Source organism: Salvia splendens, chromosome 11 (genome assembly GCF_004379255.2).
Source record: "Salvia splendens isolate huo1 chromosome 11, SspV2, whole genome shotgun sequence".
Lineage (NCBI taxonomy): Eukaryota > Viridiplantae > Streptophyta > Magnoliopsida > Lamiales > Lamiaceae > Salvia > Salvia splendens.
This window is the reverse complement of record NC_056042.1, coordinates 21,464,164-21,476,986: the sequence shown is the minus strand read 5'-3', so window position 1 is coordinate 21,476,986 and position 12,823 is coordinate 21,464,164. Positions and strand designations below refer to the sequence as shown.

The following is a 12,823-nucleotide window of genomic DNA, read 5'->3' as shown; positions in this document are numbered from 1 at the left end:
TTTTGCAAAAAATTATTTAAATCGAGAGAGTTACGTAAATTTAAAGTTTTGAGATTATTTTGAGAGAGAGTAGTTAGTTATAATTACTATATATAAGAATTGACATTAATACCCTTTAAATTTAATTAATAATTATTTAAATTTAAAATATAATACACTTGACACTATTTTATCCACTAGATCTTCTAATCTAATGGTTAAGAATTGCTCTCAATTTTGGATTGGTAATTAGTTAGCAATTGATCACATGTGTCGCACTTTTATATATATATATAGAGAGAGAGAGGCGATTCAAACAAGAACGCATCTAAATCCAGTGTGAATGAAATAAGTTGTGGAATGTGAGACCTATTTATAATAAAAAAAATAGGATTTTTATTGTGGAACTCTGATGAACATGGCTAATTTGTCTTGTGTAGAATCTGTGCTGGTTGCAATAGCAAAATTGGCCATGGAAGATACTTTCGTTGCATGGAAGCTGTCTGGCATCCCGAATGTTTTTGTTGTCATGCTTGCGACCTTGCAATTTCTGATAAAAAGGTGCTAAACTGTTATGAGTCACTCTGACTTTCTAGGTGCCTCGTTTATACTCCCTATGTCACTTTGATACTCTCTCCGTCCTCAAACAGTAGGATAGGCCTAATAGGGTGCGGTATGTGTTTCAATTAAAACTTGTTAGTGTAATATTGTGAGTGGGGATTCAAACTTGTTACATAACTTAATTGGATCAATAATCTTATGAACTGACTTATTCTCGGATTCTGTTTCAGTTTTCCGTCAATGATAATCGTCCCTTCCATAAATCTTGCTATAAGGACTTGCACCACCCCAAATGTGTTGTTTGCAAGAACTTTGTAAGTGTTCTTCATGTATAGTACATATTACATACATTTTCTTTTACATTAAGCTTATTCATTTACTTCCTCCGTCCCTCTGTAGCTGAGTCGTATTCCTTTTTAGTTGTCCCACTATAGCTGAGTCATTTTCTATTATGGCAAAAAGCACCCACTTTTCTTCTCTCATACTTTACTCCCTCGTACTTTATTCTTTTTCTTCATCTCTCTACATTTTTCCTTTCTTACTTTATCATCCATCCATTCAATTCACTTTTAACACAATTTCTTAAATCTCGGGCCAAAAAGAAACGCATCTGCTATAGATGGAGGGAGGGACTACTATTTTGTGATTAGTTTTAGACTAGGTTATATTCCTTTTCCATCCGTGTAGATTCCCACGAATGCAGTCGGACTCATTGAGTACAGAGCTCATCCTTTCTGGAAGCAGAAGTACTGCCCTTCACACGAACATGATGAAACACCCCGTTGTTGTAGCTGTGAAAGAATGGAGGTGAGCAGTACAAATTAGATTTTCATTCTAAATTGGAAGTGAAACTGAAAGAAAGAGCTACAAACATGAGATCTTCATGAACCGAGAATACATAGTACTACCTCCGTACCAACTTAGTTGACTCATATTCCTTTTCAGGTTATCCCAACTTAGTTGAGCATTTCCCTTTCTGGCACAGAACATATAATCACTATTACTTTCTAGCTCATATTATACTTTCATATCTCTCATACTTTATTCTCTCTTTGATTTTATTTATCTTTATTTATTTCATTTAACACAATTTCTTAATATTCGTCATGCTAAAAACAATCTCCAACTAAGTTGGGACAAAGGGGGAGTATGTCTTAATATTTTTAACCTGTTTAATGGTTGTCCGGTAGTGCAGCCAGTAGATGCTATATATCTAATTCTTGATGATGGGAGGAAGCTGTGTCTCGAGTGTCTAGACTCATCAATAATGGATACACACGAGTGTCAATCGCTTTACCTTGAAATTCAAGAATTTTACGAAAGTTTACTGATGAAGGTAGAGCAGCAAGTTCCATTACTCTTGGTCGAGAGACAAGCACTACATGAAGCCATGGAAGGAGAGAAAATTGTACAGTCTATTCTGTTAAAGCATCATAGTTTTACTAAAGTGGCAAAGTGGCTGATTATTTGTTCAGTTGCCAGGGTCATTACCACACACCGGAGACTAGAGGCCTTTTTCTATCAGAAGAGCAAACTGTTAGCACAGTACAGACAAATATTCAATGTGAAGTAAAAATCAGCTAAATAACGTTTTTAGAATATTTTCTTTCTTAACTTTCAACCCTTCAATTCCCAGATACTGAGGCGACCTAAAATAGGATGATATCAGATAACAGAGACATGTCTCCTAAGCCTTACAGGCTCATTCGAAAATGTGAAGTAACAACGATCCTCATTCTATATGGTCTGCCTAGGTAGCGTCACATATATGCTATATGAGGTACATCTAATCTTCTGCCTTTGGATCCTCACAATAATTAACCTGTGGCCGGATGTAAATTACGATCCTGGCTCACGAAATGATGTATGTGTGGCTCCTTCTAAAAGGTAAACATTCACTAAACATTTCTCTTGCTGCAGTACATGCCTACTAACTTATCAACGAAGTCCCGTTTCAGGTTACCCAAATCTTAGCCAGTTACTATAAGTTTTGCCAGTTACTATTCATACATGTAAAGCTGTTACTAAACTTGAAGAAACATGTAGCATGTAAAGAATAATTGGATATGGCAGACATTTGGTCCGAGCTTAGCTAAAACAGAGTTAGATTTTCTGTTTTCTGCTCTCTCAGCTGTGGATCCATTGACGAATGAAGTTAAGCTGGTGTGAGTTGATTACTGAGTTCTAACTGCTTCTTACTCAATTGTGTTTACATTATTAATAGCTGATCCATTGCTCAAGAAACTTATTACATCTTCTGTTGTAGTTCACTCCGTCCCATAATAGATGTCACATTTTTCTTTTTAGTTTGTCCCATAAGAGATATCTCATTTCCTTTTCTAGAAAAAAGCTATCTCTCACATTAATATAAATATATTATTTTCTCACTCCAATTAACGCACAAAATAACTTCTCCTAAAATCTCGTGCCACTACCCAAATGTGCCATCTTGCATACAATATATATTTGTAGAATATATATTGTATACTCAATTCTATCCGTGCAACATGCTTGAAATATGATTTTCAGTGTATCAATCCTAACACTATATTCAGTAATCAAACTTCATGAATACTTTTTGAGGTTGCAATCCTTCTGAATCTCTACGATAACATCAACATCGTTTGATATTACATTATTACCCCCTCAGCGATTACACATTCTACTCTTTGGTGGCTCGAGTTTTAAAAAATGTGAAGGAATTTGGGCCAAAAATGTTAGTTGAATGTGGATCTAACTTTTACAAATTAGTTTTATAATAAAATGTGAGTGAAATGAGTTAATGGAACGTGATGTCTACCTTACCATATATATTAAAAGTGAAAAGATTCAAGTTATAACATACAACACCAAATGGCAAAATCTCCTTTAAAAAAAAAACACCAAATGGCAAAATGAGAAGGGTAATCGCGGACGGAGGGATTAGTACTATTTGATAGTAACATATGCAAGCTACTGTGCCTCGTACATTTTTATGAGTCTCTCTATATAGTGTCTCAAAGAGAGCTAGGACTTTTTGCTGGAGTTTGGTGCCCCTTGCACAACGAAAGACTTGTACAAAACAAATAAATCAGATAAGGATCTATTTGGCCAATTATGCGATTAATCAATTCACAAGTTAAACAAATAATTGCATGCTAGAACGCAAATAATTCTTGCTCAGAAAAATATAAATCCTAAAACATGAATACTACGGTTTAGAGTTACCGATTTGATTCTCCAAAGAATCGACGATTGCTCGTGCCTTCTCAACGTGATGGTCTTCAATACTAGACCACGGATCTCATGACTGGTTCCCGAACTGTATCTTGATATCAGGGTGGGCTGATCTTACCAAAATACTATGACTCGAATAAAGAAGACAGAAATTCGTCATGGAGGAGAGGTGAAAAAAATCGCCTTTTTCTTTACAGAGTGAGGGACGAAAATTCTAATTAAACAAAATTGTATTTTCTGTCTCATTAATTCTCCTATTTATATTAAGTTCATATTGGGCCCAGTCAGGGATCTATGGAAAGTTTTGGATATGGGTCCACCTCAATTAGCTTTTTACTAATTAAATTGAACCCTTAATTTAATACAAGCTTATATTGGAATATTACGAGCAGCCACTACAGAGGTAATATTGATCTTCCCATCCAAATCCGAAATTATAAGTAATTCGGGTTTCCGTTATGTTTATTATTTATTTCCCACGCTTAAGATATAAATGTCCATTAACTAATTAAAATCTGCTATGGACTTAATTAATTAACATCTAATTAATTCCAAGAGTGCACTTTGCAAGAAACACTTATTTATTAATCATGGAATAATTAAATTCCAACAGGCCAGTTTCCGAATAATAAAAACTTGTTCGAGCCCCTCTTGAGGACATTATCAAGCCAGACTCACCAGGCGATCGATTCAACATAACAGCAATCCTAGCACCGCAGATATTAATCACCACTACCCAATATATCAAGATTATTGAGTTGCGAAAAACCCGCACCATTTGATAAGTTAAAGTAGTGCATAATTAATATCGTATGCTCAATGCTAACGTATGTTGATTAAGAAATAGTTGTTTATCAAGACCTAGTCTTCCAGTAAATAGCATAAAGACATGTCTTGCTGTTAGATCCGTTCAGTGCTATACCACACCAACGTCATCTTATTTCAGTAAGACTTAGAAATATACGGACTTACGTTGCAACCTTTCACGATAGGTAGCCAAAGCTTATCTAAGTTGTGAAATTCTTCTTTCTCTTTTGCAAAGCATTGCATAGAACTGACCATGTTACTTTAAAGTGGACGCCGCCCACAACCGGTCTACTAAGTAAAGACTTAGGCTTTGTTTACTTCTTATGCATTTAAATGTTTATATAACATCTTATAAATGCACCAGCAAACATAATGTAATAATAATACTGATTTTAATAGTGCGAAACTGCTCGAATAATACTGAATTGGATAAAAAGTGGATTGTAGAGCTTTTGCATACAAAAGCAAGATTCTATTGTCACGAACTTGCTCGAAACATGCTTGTTATGACTTAGTTTTCAATATATTCATTGTATGAGCTGGCTATTCTTTTGACAAAGAATACTTTATTTAACTCTCATGGACCGGCTTATTCATCTTGTGTAGAATCTGCGCTGGTTGCAATACTGAAATTGGCTTCGGAAGATAATTGAGTTGCATGGGAGCTTTTTGGTATCCTAAATGTTTCCGTTGTCATGCTTGCAATCAAGCAATTTCTGATTATGAGGTGCTAAACTGTTCTTAGAATATTTTACGGAGTAGTTTCATTTCCTGACTTTCTAGGTGCCTCGTTTATATTCCCTATATCTCTTTGATACTCCCTCCATCCCCAAACAACAGGCCTAATGGGTGCGCTATGTGTTTTAATTAAAACTGGTTGGTGTATCACTGTGAGTAGGGAAAATGCCCCACCTTAGTAATAATTTATAAATGTATTATGAGTAGAGAAAGTAACGGGCCATGTGGTAGAAATGGAAAATAAATCGATATATTGACAGTGATATGTAGTGTTTATGACTCAATAAATAGAATTGGATACATACCAAAATGACAAAAAAAAGATTGTTTAGGGACGGAGGTAGTGTTACCTAGTTACATAACTTTATGAACTGACTTATCTCAAATTCTGTTTCAGTTTTCCATCTAAAAAAATTATCCCTTCCATAAATCATGCTATAAGGACTTGCACCACCCCAAATGTGATGCTTGCAAGAACTTTGTAAGTGTTCATATTCCTTTTCCGTATATATAGTTCGATACACTGTTGATGTAAATCAAATAATGCTAATTCTACTACAAGATTTCTCATAATTTTTATATTAAATCATATATCAATTAATCATTAAAGTTTAATTATTATTTATTAATTGATATGTGTACATGTAAGTTGGAGATATACATATTGTACAAAGAGTAATTTGAGTTTTATTTATTTTGGTCAGCAATTATACACGTGAGCCTAGCAAATAATTAAAAAATAAAGTAGTTGAGACTTTTAAGGAAAGGAGGCGTGACCTACTTGGAGGAGGAAACCAAAACATATAAAAAGGGGCAGCACACGCCACTGTTTGGAGGGGAGCAGATTTTTGGAGAGAAAAAAAAGAGCAGACACCACTTTAGAGAAAGGAGAAAAACGACGGCAGAAGCTCTGGAGGAATTTTGAGCGTGAGAAAGACAAAAGGAGAGGAGAAAATTCCAGCCATCATCTACTCTAAATTTACTCCTTGGTTTCTAGGGTTTTATCTCCATTTATCATTGTTCTTGGTTTAATTATGTTAGGCTAAAAATCTTGTGTTACTCCAAACACGTAGTATGATATTTTGATTTCGTGATTTATTCTATGCTCGTTTTTATCTCATGTTCATTATTACTACTTATTTAATTGAATGAATTTATTACTTTAGGTGCATCTTTAGTGATAACTAGTTTACCACCCGTGCTATGCACGGGCCATAAGATTTTCAAATAAAGCATTATGGAAAGAGATTATAAACATTTTTATTTTGTGAGTTGAGTGGAGAAAGAATAAAGATGAAACATTTTGTATGAGTTGTGAATTTACCTCACACAAACATTTAAAAAATTACATTATACAAAAAAAGTCAAACAAATCAAAGCTGAAAACCTAAAACATAATCACTGCCCTCTACCAATCACATACCAATTGATAATTCAAAGAACAAAAATTTCAATCCACAAAATACATCAAAAAAATCAACACCACCAAGACTATCAAGTTCAATCTAGTTATTTTACTATCGAAAATCGCCATAATAGATTATCTTCTAGGATAAGCAAACCAGAAAATTCAGTAAGTTTCTAAATAAAGTAAATCCTCCACAAACGGCACCACCAACACCACTCAAGCTCTATTCATGCAATCACAAGATCTATTCAATAGTGAACCCGAAGAAAATAGAAAGGCTCTCAAAAACACATATTCTTCTTCGAGAATGTAAAAAAATTCATTTGTAGTTCTCTCAACACACTGTAATAATACATTTCATACTTAGCATACTATTTGATTATAGTACAATTTTAATACTATCAATTATAGGTGTAGTAAAATAAAATAAAAAATAATAACAAAAAAGGACATGCGTAAATTAAATAGAATAAGATATACAAATAAAGGAAAATGTATTTCTAAATACAAAAAAAATATTATTTGAACGAATAAATTCACTTTCATCAAAATTATAAGTAGGTCTCACATTCCACTAACTCACTCCTGATCACATTTTATTACAAAACTAATATAAAAAGTGCGTCTCATATTCCACTTACTTTTTGAACTCACTATTTTTTACAATTCTTAAAACTCGTGTTCACACAAAATGCCACTCCTATTATGGGATAGAAGGAATATTAAATTATGGAACTAAATTTAGAAAAAAATCAAGAAATAATCAACGAATTTTTACTTGATTTAGTATGGAATAATAAAAGTAAAGAAATAAAATTTAAAAGTCCATTTTAGAATTAGAAATAAGAAAAAATAAAAAGTAGTGGGTGACTTCTCGGTTATTGCTGCTCAATCTCTAACCATCTCTATCTTTCTTCATTTACGGTGGCCACCTCCAAGCAGGGATGCCGCCGCCGTATTCCAGACGTCGCCGCTGCCCATTTCTCATTTCTTGTTCAGCCTCGTCATCTCTCCCTGCGTGGATGAGATGCCGGTGGATCTGATCGTCGAGGCTCTTCAGATCTATCTGATCCGCCCTCACGAATCCGCCGCCGGTGTGGACGTTCCCTCCACCATTTCTCCGGAAAGCGCAGATGCAACGTCAGTGGAGCTTACGGTGGGAACGCGCAATAAGCGACGACCTTCAACAACGAAAAGGTAATCGGAATCCCTTTCAAAACTCTAGAGAAATTATTTTTTCTACAGGATTCTCAAAAATTGGTCAAAACCCCCTAACAGATCTGAGGCAAAAATTCTATTCCTCGTCAGATTTTTGGCAAATGCCCCAAAACATTGAGAACACGGTTGAGAAATCGAAGGGAGTCATGCAGCTATTCAAATTTCTAAATGTAAAAGGTCAAGATATCTTCACCGCAGACATGTACTCTGTTGTTGTTTTCTCTGCATGTTTAAATATTCAATTTAATCGCTGCAAAGATGGAAAAAAACGAATCTGTGACTATCTAGTGGCAAAATTAGAGAACTTAATCAACTGCTATTGAACAGATGTGCAAAAATATTAACATATAGCATTCTTCCTAATCTGACTTGATAGTACTTCGTTTTCACCAGGAAATGCCATGATTAACAGTTCAAAATCAAAGTCAAAGCTTAAATGGGCGAGAGAAAGAAGCATGCCAAGAAGTTCATCTGATAAGCGTATAAGTACTATACTTACAAAACTGAAATTATTGAAACACAATTTTATGCCTATAATGTCTATATATTTATATTACTTCTAATGATAATTTCAAATGGCCGAACAGAACATGTACGAAAAAGTTTGAAAGGAACAGCTAGAGATGCTGAGGACAACAGTAACACGATTGTAAGGTATATTTTGTATCTGAACTTGAAAGAGTTAACTGTTCTGATGCACAACTCTTAAGTATTAAAGATTTCATTAACTTCTTCAATGCTTCAGGACAAAAATTTAAATCCAGAATCAGATAATCAAATAATATGTAGCTTAAAAAGAATAAAATTAAAGAAAATAGTGAGCCGTGCATTAGGAAAAAGGTACAATTTCTTCACTTTAGGAATACATATGGGAATGTTCATGGCTTTGTCGGGTTTAGGGGTACTAAACCTAATAGATTTTCGCTTGCTCCTTGATTTTGGAAAAATAATCATGTTTGTTCTTTCATTGTGCCTAGCTCAAAAATCATGCAGGCATCTTTTTGGTTTGCAACTTAAATATGTAACTGGGTAAATCTGTTTGTAGCAAAGCGAGCCAATAAGTCCGGATAGTCCTATTGATGGGACTCCTAGACCTGCAGTTCAATCGTCCTGCAAAGTTTTTACTGCTTCTGATACCAGCACACATGGTGGATTTTCTGTCTTTCATAAACATGCAAATGAGTGTCTTCCCCCATTGGTAACTATTTATCTGCTTCCTTTAGCTATATACAAATGTACTCGGTGCTAATTTCCTATATTTGCTGACAATGATTGTTCTCCTATCAGAATACGAGCCAACAGATTCTGAGCTTCCGACACAGGAATTGATTGCTAGGGATACACATGGAAATGAATGGCAATTCAAACATATATTTAGAGGTGAGATACTGTGTTTGTTTTCTAGTAATTGTTTACTTTTGGTGTCACTGATGTTGTATTGTTGTTTTGAGACTATATAAAGAAATCTATTCACCTGGGCCTTGTAGTTGGCATGGAAATAGTAGCTCTCCGGGCATGATACTAATAGATAGTAATTATAGATGTAATATATTAGGTAAATCTGAGCTTCATCAGTAATAAATCTGAGAAATTCATTTGCAAAATCATTCCCACAATATCAATTCCCATTAATATTAAAGTTTACTCTCATATTTTGCAGAGGAAGAGAATGGGGTTTTAAGAGTACAAAACGACTAAAATTGGTGCTGTGCATTAAAGGTAATTTTGTAATTACTTACACTCAGAATAGTAACTTAATATGTAATTACTAAAATTGGTGCTGTGCATTAAAGGTAATTGCTAATATCTGTGATAATGTGATTTGGTGTCAATACGGATGTATCTGTTTTTAAGCATGCATCAAATTCTGAAAAATAAGAATTAAATTTGCACGAATCATGTGCTTTTAAATGCATTCATGCAAGCTTGCTATATATATGACCATGCTTGGCCGATCTTTAGAAGTTTGTGGTTTGGTCGCAAAATAGATAATATTCTTAACTATTGATTAAAATAATAAACTGCAATTGATATTTTAAAAGAAAATATACTATAATCTGAATTTTATCAACACCGTAATTTGTATGTTCAAAATTTTTTTTAATTAACATATAAACTTTACTGTCATATTCTGCAGTGTTTTCTGAGTGCAAAAAGACTAAATTAATGCTGTGAAGTCAAGGTAACTATTAAATTACCTAATATGTATGCCACACTTTGCTAATAACTGTGATAACGTTGTCATTTTGGTGTCAATATGGTTGTTTGTAGAAAGCATAAGCAAATTCTGAAAACAAATATTTTGCTTTGCATGATTCATGTGGTGTCAATGACTGTTTGTAGAAAGCATAAGCAAATTCTGAAAACATATAATTTACTTTGCCTGATTCATGTTGTTTGTAGAAAGCATAAGCAAATTCTGAAAACAAATAATTTACTTTGCCTGATTCATGTGCTGTTGAATACAATGAAGCATGCTTGGAATATATATGAGCCTATATTTGTGAACCAATTTTCTTGCATGCATTCTTTGGAAGAGAAGTTTGAATTCTGGTGCCCTATAAACAAAAAATTAGTAAATAGAAACATATATATTATATAAAACTTTCTATATTTCATGTATTCTGTTTTGGTAAACATACCAGCCTATCATGGAATACTACTTCCAAAGTGCTATCATTATTGTCTCCAGAATTGTATTCATAAACACGGATGCAACCGACCTTGATGGTAGAGTTGTAACTTTAGGTAGAAGATTGTCCTGCAACTAATGCATGGTGCCATTGTTTGAGATACAATGCTTTCTGCTATTGAAAAGAAATATTCAAAAATCAGTGACTAATTTAAACTTTAAAGAATGTATGCAGTATTTAAACTAACAACCTATTTTGTGCAGTAAATGATCCCAATAGATTACAAATAGAAGTGGCAAAAAAGGCAAATCATTGAACAGAAATTGTAAAATGAGGTCCGTGCCTTTTTATGAGAATCAACAGATCACTTAAATTGAGTACGACTGTGTATTAAGTTCAGAAACAGGAACAAATAATTTCATTCATTAGTTGCAGGAACTTCGTGATCCAAAATATGAATGAGAGATGGCACTTAAGATTTCACAGATGAGGTGCATCACGGCAATGACAAATACAGGTTAGAAAACTACCTTCATAGTGTGGTGCTAAGTAGTTATGGAAACTTATAAAAACATAAGTAACATTAAGACAATATGAAACTAAAACAGAAAAAATAGTGATAAAGCAGAAATAGCATAAACTGAAAGAAATACAGTAAGAATAAAGACTGCAGATTCATAGAAGAATAGATAAACAATAAATGAGAATAGATGAATTAAGAAGAAGAAAGGTTCTGAACTGTTTCTGATGATGATTCTGCTGAATGATTTTGGTTGAGAGAATTTAGTGAGTCACTGAAGGAGTGAGTGGCAAGGGTATTTATAGTGCTCACCTCTTCAACATGCTTGTTGGAAAATTATGCATGTTCCCAAAAAAAACATAATCATGAGAGACCTTCCACATAACAACTATTTTCTATTTATAAAAAATATCTGATAATAATATTCAGACTTAAAATACTTTAACAACTTGCATGCCAAGTATTAATACAAAGTCTTTTACACTTATATTCATATTAGTATTATTATTAATTAATATTAATATGAATATAAAATTATAATAATATGAATATAAGTTAAATATTATAGATTCATGTCTCATACATTAATATTAATATTAATATTGATATGAATATAAGTTAAATATTACAGATTCATGTCTCATAAATTCGTCCTATTTAATTTCATAAGTTTGCAACCATATAAGGTCATTTAAGGCCCAATTCATTTCAGCAATTATTAACTTCACTTGTACTATTATATATAGGTGACTTATTGAGTTAAAAAAAAACACCTAACCCTAAAAATATAATAGCCGCCTCTCACTCTCAACTCTTCAGAAAAAGGAAAGAGAAGGAAAAGAAAAGCGGCCTCTCTCTCTTCACTCTGCAATCATTATAGAGAGAAGATAACATTGCAAGCATGGGCGGCTACAATACCTACTCCTACTCCTACTCCTACTCCTACTCTACTGAATCAAGACATCACCATATTAAAAAAAAAAAGGTATGTAATTCTTTCTTTTCGAGCTATGTCCTGTATCTATATTTGACAACATAGTCATATCTAACTTACATGAGCATAATGTTGATGAGGTATTAGAGATTATTAGAGTCAGATTTCAAATACAATTACTACTCTTTGCAAATATTAATTCTAGAATGCTTTGCAAATCCTATCATCTATTTATTTAATAGGGTGTATTATGTCTCCAATTTTCTTTACACAAACGAATACAGTGCTTAGTTTTTAAAATATATATACTACTTGATAGGTTTTTCATTTAATATGGTATCTGTTCATTTACAACAGATTTATAAATTTATATTCTGTCCCACTCTCTCTGTCTCTTTCTCTCTCTCTTATTTTTCATGTTCTAAAATTTTAATTTCATTCTCTCTTTCTTTTTCTTTTTTATCATGTTCTAAAATTGTGACTATATTCTCTCAGTCTGGATTTCTCTGATGCTGCTTCATTGATAATTCTAAATATAGGTTTTAAATATTAAAACTAACATATTATTTAACCTTGTTCAAGGATAAATTGAATTGGAAATAGATAATTGCTATTGCCTTGCAGGAAATATTTTTGTACATTTAATAGTTTGTCACCCTCCGTCTTTGTGCGTCTCGCGGCCTATCTCTCTCTCTGTATGTCTCATGTTTCATGATCTAAAATTATGATTTTATTCTCATTTTTCACATGAATGAAATTGTGATTTTATTCCCCGCCTCTATGATATCATAGGTACAATTTCATCCATA

General features: G+C 33.2%; 1 long non-coding RNA gene and 1 pseudogene across 12 annotated transcripts; both read left to right on the top strand.

The window, feature by feature from the left end:
- The first annotated feature begins 445 nt into the window (after positions 1 to 445).
- LOC121755427 lies at positions 446 to 2,298 on the top strand (annotated as a pseudogene).
- A 5,287-nt stretch (positions 2,299 to 7,585) lies between these two features.
- On the top strand, positions 7,586 to 12,791 carry LOC121755433. Of its 12 annotated transcripts, none has more exons than XR_006040733.1 (11): positions 7,586 to 7,906; positions 7,988 to 8,104; positions 8,321 to 8,413; positions 8,515 to 8,581; positions 8,973 to 9,125; positions 9,215 to 9,307; positions 9,588 to 9,646; positions 10,824 to 10,895; positions 10,990 to 11,077; positions 11,900 to 12,065; positions 12,639 to 12,791. It is a non-coding gene; the product is annotated as an uncharacterized LOC121755433 (long non-coding RNA). The 12 variants fall into 12 exon arrangements; XR_006040729.1 differs by adding an exon at positions 10,065 to 10,109 and having other exon boundaries at positions 10,996 to 11,077; positions 11,900 to 12,791; XR_006040726.1 differs by adding an exon at positions 10,065 to 10,109 and having other exon boundaries at positions 11,900 to 12,791.
- The last annotated feature ends 32 nt before the right edge of the window (positions 12,792 to 12,823 follow it).